The sequence below is a fragment of the Doryrhamphus excisus genome, linkage group LG13 (assembly GCF_037039965.1).
Source record: "Doryrhamphus excisus strain RoL-2023G ecotype Guam linkage group LG13, RoL_Dexc_Guam_v1.1, whole genome shotgun sequence".
Taxonomy (NCBI): Eukaryota; Metazoa; Chordata; class Actinopteri; order Syngnathiformes; family Syngnathidae; genus Doryrhamphus; species Doryrhamphus excisus.
In genome coordinates this window covers 7,337,146-7,347,576 of record NC_136369.1, presented here as the reverse complement: position 1 = coordinate 7,347,576, position 10,431 = coordinate 7,337,146, and positions in this window count along the sequence as shown.

Below are 10,431 nucleotides of genomic sequence, written 5' to 3'. Positions count from 1 at the left end.
AAGGACTTAACAAAACTTGTAAGAAGAAGAACAACCTATACAGGAAATTCAACAGACTTAAGAAGCAGAAAGAACATGTAAGACTTATGAAAAAAATAATAAGTATACGTATTAAGTATTATTGAATAATAAGAAGGAATGTTACAGTATAAAAACAATATTAGAGCACCTGGGGCATTTTAAACAGTATTATTGGGAAAAGTGACAAGAAGAAAACCTACCGTCATTATTTCATGATTGGTTAGTTGATTGGAAGTTACTTAACAGAAAAGGGTTGATGTTTTGTATACAGGAGGAGTGGGGTACATGGTTTCAGGTCAAATGTCTGAAGGGGTTAGCAACTGTAGAAAGTTTGGGAACCACTGCCTTAGACTAGTCGCCAGCCAAATTGTAAAAACCCGATTAAACACAGTAAACAGCAGGATTATGGCCTCGTTGAAAATTTAAAAAAACAGTTCATAGGAAGGTCACATGAAATGTTGGTGGTTTTATTTGGTCTTTGTTTTTGAGGCAGTATTACCTTTAGGCTTCTGCTGAACCAGACTTTGGTATGTGTGTGAGGTATGAGCACCCACAGAGACACCCCTTACGGTCTGAGCTCCCACAATTCTTCAGATTGGGCTAGGAGAGGACAAATAACCCAATCAGCATAGAGCCCTTCAAGCGTACCGGGGCCACCCTCGGTGTCTGTCGGGCTTGTGGAGATAATTGTGACGAATCCGATTTGCTCTTGTACAATTTTGGCTCTTCATCATTTAAGCTTTTCATGCTACCAACTAGAGTAGCTTCCCTTAGCGTTCCGTCTCAGTGAGGGCGTGTTAAAGGCCCCCCTCCCGTTTTCTCGTTTACCTACTGCAGCATTACCAAACCTCCATGTGTACGTGGCAAAGGACACAACACGAGCATCATTTGTGGTGCTGTTTTGCTTGCAGGAATGTGTGCAAGGTGCACTTTTATTTGTCAGGGGAGCTCAATGAATGTGCAAAATATGGCTTTGAAAGTGTTTATTTAAGCGTCATTTTCTTAATGACACTGGAATCATTAAGTGTATCAGTCTAAGGGCTTTCATTTCATTCACTGTTTGCATTTTTTTTATTGATTGTGACTAATGGCTAATGGGGCCAAAGAAAGTTGGCCCAGCAATTTGAGAAAGAAGGTGAGAAACGTTATTGAATTCAAGAAAGAAGTCATAGCAAAATGCCAAGATCCATATTATCCGTATGGTCGATCTTGCCAGGATGCATGGGAAGTCCAAGTCAACATGAAGTTTCATCCTGGCGAATAAATACGAAGATGATGTTGCTAAAGGGCACCTATTGTGATTTTTCCACAAAAACATGCTAGGTTAACTCCAAATTGTCCATAGGTATGAATGTGAGTGTGAATGGTTGTTTGTCTATATGTGCCCTGTGATTGGCTGGCGACCAGTCCAGGGTGTACCCCGCCTCTCGCCCAAAGACAGCTGGGATAGGCTCCAGCACCCTCTGTGACCCCAAAATTACTACTATTAATTGAAATTTGAACACGACAAAATGTATCATATTCTAAGCTAACCGTAGAATGCACACAATCCAAGGCAAAATTGTGGTGTCAATATTTGACTTTAACCAAAACACATGCTAACCAAGGTTCCATTGTATTACATATTTATACACATTCATTGAATTCCATCACCACAAAGAATTTTTACACCAAATCTTGAAAACTTGATGTAATGCAGCAGTTATTTGTCACTGCTTTTTTAAACTGTAGTTCAGAACAGAAGAAGTAAGTTAACTAAAAGTTAACTAAAAAGAATTCCTTTGTTCAAACTTGTTATTTGCCCATAAAGTTTGTTTATTGAAGCCTGTAGGGACTTGATAATGACGCTGATATGGATATGCAGCAACTGGGGGAATGCATAAAATAACACATTTTCCAGTGCATTTATTCACATTCATTTGAATATTATCTCGGCCTTTTCACAACACAAAAACATCCCCACGTCCCCCCAATTAAGAGTGAATACAACAGAATGCATTTAGTGTCAAACAGGTCCCAAAACTATTGATTGTCCACCCAAGCACTGGTCATTCATAGAAGAATATGAAGAAGGTGTTTTCCACAGTGAACCCCCCCTCCCCCCACCCCACCCCATCACCAGTGCCTCCACAGACGGGGCGTGCCCCCGTCGCTACAATGCCAGCCCTCTGTAAAGACATTAATATTTGATGCGATCATGGGCTTCCATAAGCAAATTTCACTCCCTAGCAAGTGGAGCCAAAGCATGATTAATTTAGTATTTATACCCCTTTAAACAACGCAGGGCCCCTGGCCACAAAGCAAGGCGCAGTTTGAAAGCAAAGTAGCAGCCCCTAAATCATAATCAGCATCGTCATTCAGTATCATGTGACTTTGGGGACGCATTCTCGGCTCCGCTTGTGTGAGGAAGGCCTCACCTCACACTAATGTGCAGGTTATGTTAAGGTTTGTCATTAAAAATATGAACTAACTAACTAACCCTATAAAAAGCACACTTTGGTGGAGAACAGAGCTCATATATGACATTTTGTCCATAAGTAACATTACTGAAACAAATCAGGACATTTTGCATACAAGGAGATCATGTTTACAACTTTTACAGTATACAGTTATACTCTTACAGTATATTACAATATTTCTGTCTCTGTATTGTCCTGTGTTGTAAAATGTTTCCATTACTTTTGAGTAATGCTCATTCATTCATTCATTTTCTACCACTTAGCCAATCACAGGGCAAACAACCATTCACACTCACATTCATACCTATGGACAATTTGGAGTCATCAATTAATTTTTTTTTCCCGACCAAGACTACGCAGTATACTCTTGGTAGTACGTATGCACCTTTAAGCAGTTTTCCTTACCAAGTAGTACAAAACTCAAACAAGACACAGAAATCTTTTTTTTTTTTATTTTATTTGGGCAAATATATGAAACATTACAGTGCATTCCTTACATCAATCAAAATATAACTTTCCATTATTTACATTTGTATTCAACTATCTGATCAATAGGAGCCCAAAAGGAGTAGGCTGAAGCAAAAGCTTATAAATGCCTACCCCTTTTTGCAAGATATAATCATGTTCATGCCACAGTCTTGTTTTCCCCTGTTATTATTATTATTGTAATATTATTATCATTATTATCACTGTTATAATCTTTATCATTATTACCATTATTATTGTTATTATTATCACCATTATTATTCATTCATTCATTTTCTACCGCTTTTTCCTCACGAGGGTCGCAGGGGTGCTGGAGCCTATCCAAGCCTATCTAGGTGGGGTACACCCTGGACTGGTCACCAGCCAATCACAGGGCACATATAGACAAACAACCATTCACACTCACATTCATACCTATGGACAATTTGGAGTTGCCAATTAACCTAGCATGTTTTTGGAATGTGGGAGGAAACCGGAGTACCCGGAGAAAACCCACACATGCACGGGGAGAACATGCAAACTCCACACAGAGAGGGTGGAATTGAACCCTGGTTTCCTAGCTGTGAGGTCTGTGCGCTAACCACTCGTCTACCGTGCCGCCTCACCATTATTATAATCATCATTAATATTACCATTTTCATCATTATAGTTGTAAAAATTTTTAGATTTTCTTTAATTAAAATTTTTAATTTAATTTATTTTTTTTTAATTATTTAATTTTACAGACTTCATTGCTTCTTGTAGAGTGCTGTATCATTCCATCTGTTGTTTTCTGAAATCTTAGAGCCTTGAACGATCTGCGATATCCATAATCGACGATTTTCTGAGGGACTCCATACTCCATATCTTCCTAATTTGTTCAACAGTTCAGACAGTCGCAATGACACTTTTCCTCAGCAGACCACAGTCACTTGGCCAGGATTCACTTACCCCAGAAAAATACAGGTTTTCTATCCAGCAGAAAAGTCTCCAAACAAGGCAGACACACAGTACTTCCTGTATTTATCCTGACCAGAACAGACTCAAAATCAGGCTTCCTGTCCAGTATAGACTGGAAAACTAGGCATCATAGCCAGAAAATTCTTGAAACGGAACAACATTTTTATTCTCTTTCCGACTTTGTTTGGGAAATCATTCCTACTGTTGATTGTCAACTGTAATTATTGCAATTAGTGGTGGACGGATTGATCCAAATATCGATATCGATGTTGGTATCACTATTGCTCGATATCAATGTGAAAAGATCGATACTGCAACCTGGCTGTGTATCACTGCTGTCTGTCACAACACAGAGAATGCTCCCTTTTTCTATACCGCTTATCGTCATGAGGGTCGCGGGCATGCTGGAGCCTATCCCAGCTGTCTTCGGGCGAGAGGCGGGGTACACCCTGGACTGGTGGCCAGCCAATCATAGGGCACATATAGACAAACAACCATTCACACTCACATTCATACCTATGGACGACCTATGTTTTTGGAATGTGGGAGGAAACCGGAGTACCCGGAGAAAACGCTAATTAACGCTAATTAAGCGTAGGTTAATTAGTCCTTAGTGTTAATCTGGGAAAGCTTCTTTAACTTTTCCCTGTCAGAGCTGAGCATGCTCATTGCAGTCACTGTGAATGTGATTAGGCCATAAACTAACATGATCACTGAACAGTTCAACTCCATTAAAGATAATGTGCATGTGTGTGTGTGTGTGTGTGTGTGTGTGTAGACAAGACACAAGCAAGCTACAACACGCAAGTTGGGCCCGCCCACCCCTCCTTCTCATTGATTGCTACAGTGATTTGCAGCATGCAATCCAATGCTCTGTGACAGCTCGTAACTGAGGTTAAAGATGGCAATTTAATTATGTGTCAGAGGTCACATTAAAGTCTGACCCTTGACCTCTGACGATGAGACCTTTTGTTTAGTGACAGGCCTTTTGTTATTGCATAAGCAAAAATGAAAGACAATATGAGCGCACCATGACAGATAATGAGTGAAGTTCTTGGTTTGATTCTACTGTAGTTATGTATTATGTAGCTGTCATGTACATTCCTTTACTTTATTGAACCAGTGACTTGAAGGTCGTTTGAGACTGATGTGATGAGGTCACTGTAATTAGCGGTTTAATGTACACACATAAAAAATCTCATTATGCTATACAGCCAATAAGCATATTTGTAATGAAAAGCGTTAATTTAAACGGCGTTATCAGTGCTGTTGAAAACCATGACTGACTAATTAACTCATCTGAGCTGAATTTGTTACATTTTAATGTATGATGCTTACATTCCGGCTTCCTCCAACATTCCAAAAACATGCTAGGTTAATGGTCGACTCCAAATTGTCCATAGGTATGAATGTGAGTGTGAATGGTTGTTTGTCTATATGTGCCCCGTGATTGGCTGGCGACCAGTCCAGGGTGTACCCCGCCTCTCGCCGAAGACAGCTGGGATAGGCTCCAGCATACTCACGACCCTAATGAGGATATGCGCTATAGAAAATGGATGGATGCTGAGCCTTTTTCACTAACACAAAAGCAACAGGATTGGTGAAGCTTAAAACATGCCAAATAATTATCAATTTTTATCAATTTTTAAGCCATTTTACACAAAACATTTTTGCATTGTGGTATCGATGAAAAATTATATTTTTAGTATGAACTGCGATCTTTGTTTCCAAATTTCCCATATTATGACTTAAAAAATAATGTAATTTATCTTGAACATTTAAACTCCAGGCCACAAAAATTATTATTTTTCATAATAAGTTTTTTTTATTTTCCAACTATTTTAACTTTCTTCCAGTCAATTTTTTTCTTGTAATTATGACTTTATTGTTGCACAATTAAAACTTTTTTCCGCAACCAAATTTGACAAAAATGACAACTTTATTCATTGCTTTGTTTCACATAATATTACAACTTTTTTTTATATTTTTCAACTTTGTCTTACTAAAATGACATTATTTTTCCATTTCTCCATTTTTTCTACTATTTTTTTTTCTTAAATCATATTTTTTAAACATGCTGCATGCCAATAAAAAAACATCCACGGGCTGCAAATGGCTCCTGGGCTGCACTTTGGATACCCCTGACCAAACTTCTCGTGCAGACACAACATTAGGAACACCTGCACAATGAGAATCGGTTGCATGAAAAATGACCGTGACTGTAATTTGCAGTGGTATAGACCCGTACTGACTCATACTGAGAGGTGCAAAATTAAAACTTTTTCCGCAACCAAATTTGACAAAAATGACAACTTTATTCATTGCTTTGTTTCTCATAATATTATAACTTCTTTTTTTCTTTTTCAACTTTGTCCTACTAAAATGACATTATTTTTCCTCATACTGTTCCTCAACTTTTTCTGCTGTTTTTTTTTTGTTAAATCATATTTTTTAAACATGCTGCATGCCAATAAAAAACATCCACGAGCTGCATATGGCTCCTGGGCTGCACTTTGGACACCCCTGACCAAACTTCTCCTGCACAACAACAACAACATTAGGAACACCTGCACAATGAGACTCGGTTGCATAAAAAATGACTGTGACTGTAATTTGCAGTGGTTTTGACCCGTACTGACTCATACTGAGAGGTGTCTTATTATTTTGCCTGTCCTAATATTAGAAACCACACCCTTTTTTTTTTTACTTGGTATTTCCTGAACACGAGCTCTTAGTGTTTTATGACCCTTTGAGCGAGGACAAGGTTGTGGTCTTAAAGCCAGTCACATATGCAAATGAGAGGCAATTGCAGATATACAAATATGTACCCATGGTCCAGGCGGTCTAATGGCCCCCCTCCCTCCCTCTCTGGCTTGCTCAATGGCTCATTAAGATATCTGCTTGCTTTATTACTTGTATAAGTCACAGCTGGCTTGTTATGACCCTCCAGGTTCCTGTTTGTGCTGCGTGGCTGAGATGTGTGGCGCTCAATTAGGCTGCCTGGCTGGCAGAGTTAACCCTTCGCACTGTGGACATGGCTATGTACAGTGTGTGTGTGTGTGTGTGTGTGTGTGTGTGTGTGCAGGGGGGGGGGGTTTGAGGTAGGGATCAAAAGATCAATCCTAATACAGTGCTACCAAGCTGACCTCTCAGATGTAATAAAGGCGCCATCTTTCACCCCCTTGGGGCCTATTGGGCACCTCCCACCCCACGGACAAACCTGGTATCTTTAAATTAGCTGACTGCCTTGCCCTGCAGGTAATTGCATTAGTTTATCAATGTTCACCACAATTTATTACTTACTGTGACAACACTAGCATCCCGGTGTTAATGTCCACTGTGAGGGGACTCGGAAATAAAGGCCTTTGTGTGCTGTGTCTCTTTCACAAAGAAAGAAGGGAAAAACACACCCAAACCAAGGAGGTGTGGAATGACTTTTTATTGGTTTGATCCACTTCCACTCCTTAATGATCACCACCAAACTTTGCAATGCAATTCAACATACTACGTCTAGGCTGAAGATAGCCATAGAATGTCTTAATTCCACTTAATACGATCCATTTACAGTCATTCCAACATCACTCGCTCACTCGCTCAAAATTTTTCGAAAATTTATCAATAAACTATTAGCCTATTATTCGTCAAAAAGTGTTGAAAGACAAGTAGTGTAGTATTCTGGTCACTAGGCATTCATCCATCCGCTTATCCTTACAAGGGTATGCTGGAGCCTATCCCAGCTGTCTTTGGGCAAGAGGCGGGGTACACCCTGGACTGGTTGAGACATATACCTTACATCAGGGGTCTCAAACTCAATTTACCTGGGGGCCACTGGAGCTAGGGTCTGGGCAAGGCTGGGCCGCATCAGGTTTTCCAAAAAAAAAAAAAAAAAAACGCATTTATTAAAAACAGAAAAATGAACTTTGAGAAAAGCTCTGATAAAACATTCCACTGTTCTCAAATATCTTAATTTTTATTTTTCTCCACAAAATAAGAAATAAAATAAATAAACAAATCAAGAATAAAGACAACCAATCAATCAGTAATAAATAAAAATAATAATAACAATAAAACGGCAAATAATAAAAACTATAAAAACCACATATAGTTGGTGGGTAGACAAATATTTTTTTCAGATTAAAATGAACAAAGCATTATTAGAGCCCTGTAGACATGACAAAACACGACTATAGTCACATTTATACTCTTTTTATTTACAACATATTGCGCAACTGCAGGGTCTTGAGACACATGCTAACTCGCAAACTAGAGAGCTAGCGACCTAAACGGTAGCCTTCAAGTTATTTCCTTTAAACTTAAAAAGCCAAAAACATACCACTTCCACACGGATAGGGAGGATAACTATTAACAGTTACTTAACCTTTAACATGAACATTAATCAAACGTAATATTTTTTTCTGGGTACATGATACCATACAGCATCCATATCAAACTTACGCGGGCCGCACTAACATTAAACTTTCATATCAAGGCAGGGGCCTCAAACTAGTGTCCTGTGGGCCACATTTGGCCCGCGAGCTGTGTGTTTGAGACCCCTGCCTTACATAACATACCTTCACACTGCTTGGAGTCAGCCATGGCACATCCAACATGACATAGTGAAAAAAAGTTATCTTCCCCTTCAATGTCAAATTGATAAGTTTTTGGCTTTTCACTTTGTGCTTCTTGCCTACTCTGTTTGCAACCTTTTCTTAAGTTTAGAATAAACAAATTGTAGGCTAATTAGTTAGCATATGTTTAAAGCAGTGGCTGTGTCCCTGCACTGATCCCATGTGTCCACTGGTAATGGCAAAAATTGAATTTTACACATTTTCCATGCTCTAACTACAAGAATATTGGATTTATTAATATTGAATCCTACTTTGTGGAAATTCACTTCCAACGGTCGGGTCTGAAACCAATGAAATTTGATTAACGAGGGCTGACTGTACTACGTATGAGTGTACAGACATACTGGAAAACAGTGAAAGCCACATTTGGAAACAGTTCATTCTGGGGCATTGAATGACCCCTTTTTTGCTCAAAGTGCGGTCCAGGGGCCATATGTGGCCTGCGGTTCCTTTTTTTTATTGGTACATTGTAAAAATGAAATAAAATTTGGTGTTACCGCTCTCACGCTAATATACTGCTCAGTTTAAGTTCCATCCATCCATTGAGGATGACATATAATATTATATCGCTTAACATAGTTAGTTTAAAAGGTAATCAATCAATTGAATCAATACTAGGGAATAAAGCATTGAATAAAGCGGGGGAACCGTCAGAGGGTGCACGAGAAAACTTCACCTACACTGTATCCAGGTATTTATTTAAGTTACACTGGTTGAATTTTTGGCTAAAAACAGTTACTGAATCATTTCGAATGAGCCGATATTGCCCCGCGAATCGTGATCTAAATCGAATTGTTATTAAAACAAATCATTACAGATTACAGATAATTGGACGGGGAAGTATCCACCAAAAACTGAAAATAATGTCGTTTGGAGCCCAGTGTGAAACATCTACAAAAATCATAACACATGAATTTCTAGCACACCAACGTACAAATGAGTATTGACTATTGATGTGTGGATATTGGAGCAAAACAAAAAATCTTTCACTGATGAGAAAGTTGTGAAGGAGCGCTGCTGCGCTTTACTCAAAGGTAAACAAAAAGAGGAACCGTGTGACAAATTGAGGCAAATACCAATGCCAACTACAACAATAACAAGAAAATATGAAACGTGTACTGTTGTAGCTTTTTTTGTCAAAAGAGAACACAGATTATTTAATAATATTTTTGCAGAGAAATTGGTGCAATTTGCATTTTCTCTCTGTGCGATTTCTTCGGTTTCCTCCCACATTCCAAAAACATGTTAATTCCATAGATAATCCATAGGTATGAATGTGAGTGTGAATGGTTGTTTGTCTATATGTGCCCTGTGATTGGCTGGCGACCAGTCCAGGGTGTACCTTGCCTCTCGCCTGAAGACAGCTGGGATAGGCTCCAGCATGCCTGCAACCCTTAAGCGGTACAGAAAACGGATGGATTTCTTTTGCCGGGAAAATGTATTTTTATTGAAACAATAGGGTGATATTCATATATTTATATATATTTGATGCAATTTAAGGCAAAATATAGTTTGGGGATTCATTATTCATTTTCTACCACTTTTTCCTCACGAGGGTCGCAGGGGTGCTGGAGCCTATCCCAGCTGTCTTTGGGACTGGACTGGTCGCCAGCCAATCACAGGGCACATATAGACAAACAACCATTCACACTCACATTCATACCTATGGACAATTTGGAGTCGCCAATTAACCTAGCATGTTTTTGGAATGTGGGAGGAAACCGGAGTACCCGGAGAAAAACCACGCATGCACGAGAAGAACATGCAAACTCCACACAGAGATGACCGAGGGTGGAATTGAACGCTGGTCTCCTAGCACGCTAACCATTCGACCACCGTGCCGCCCAAGTTTGGGCATTCACTGTGAAAAAAATACATATTAGACCTGACTTCAGTTT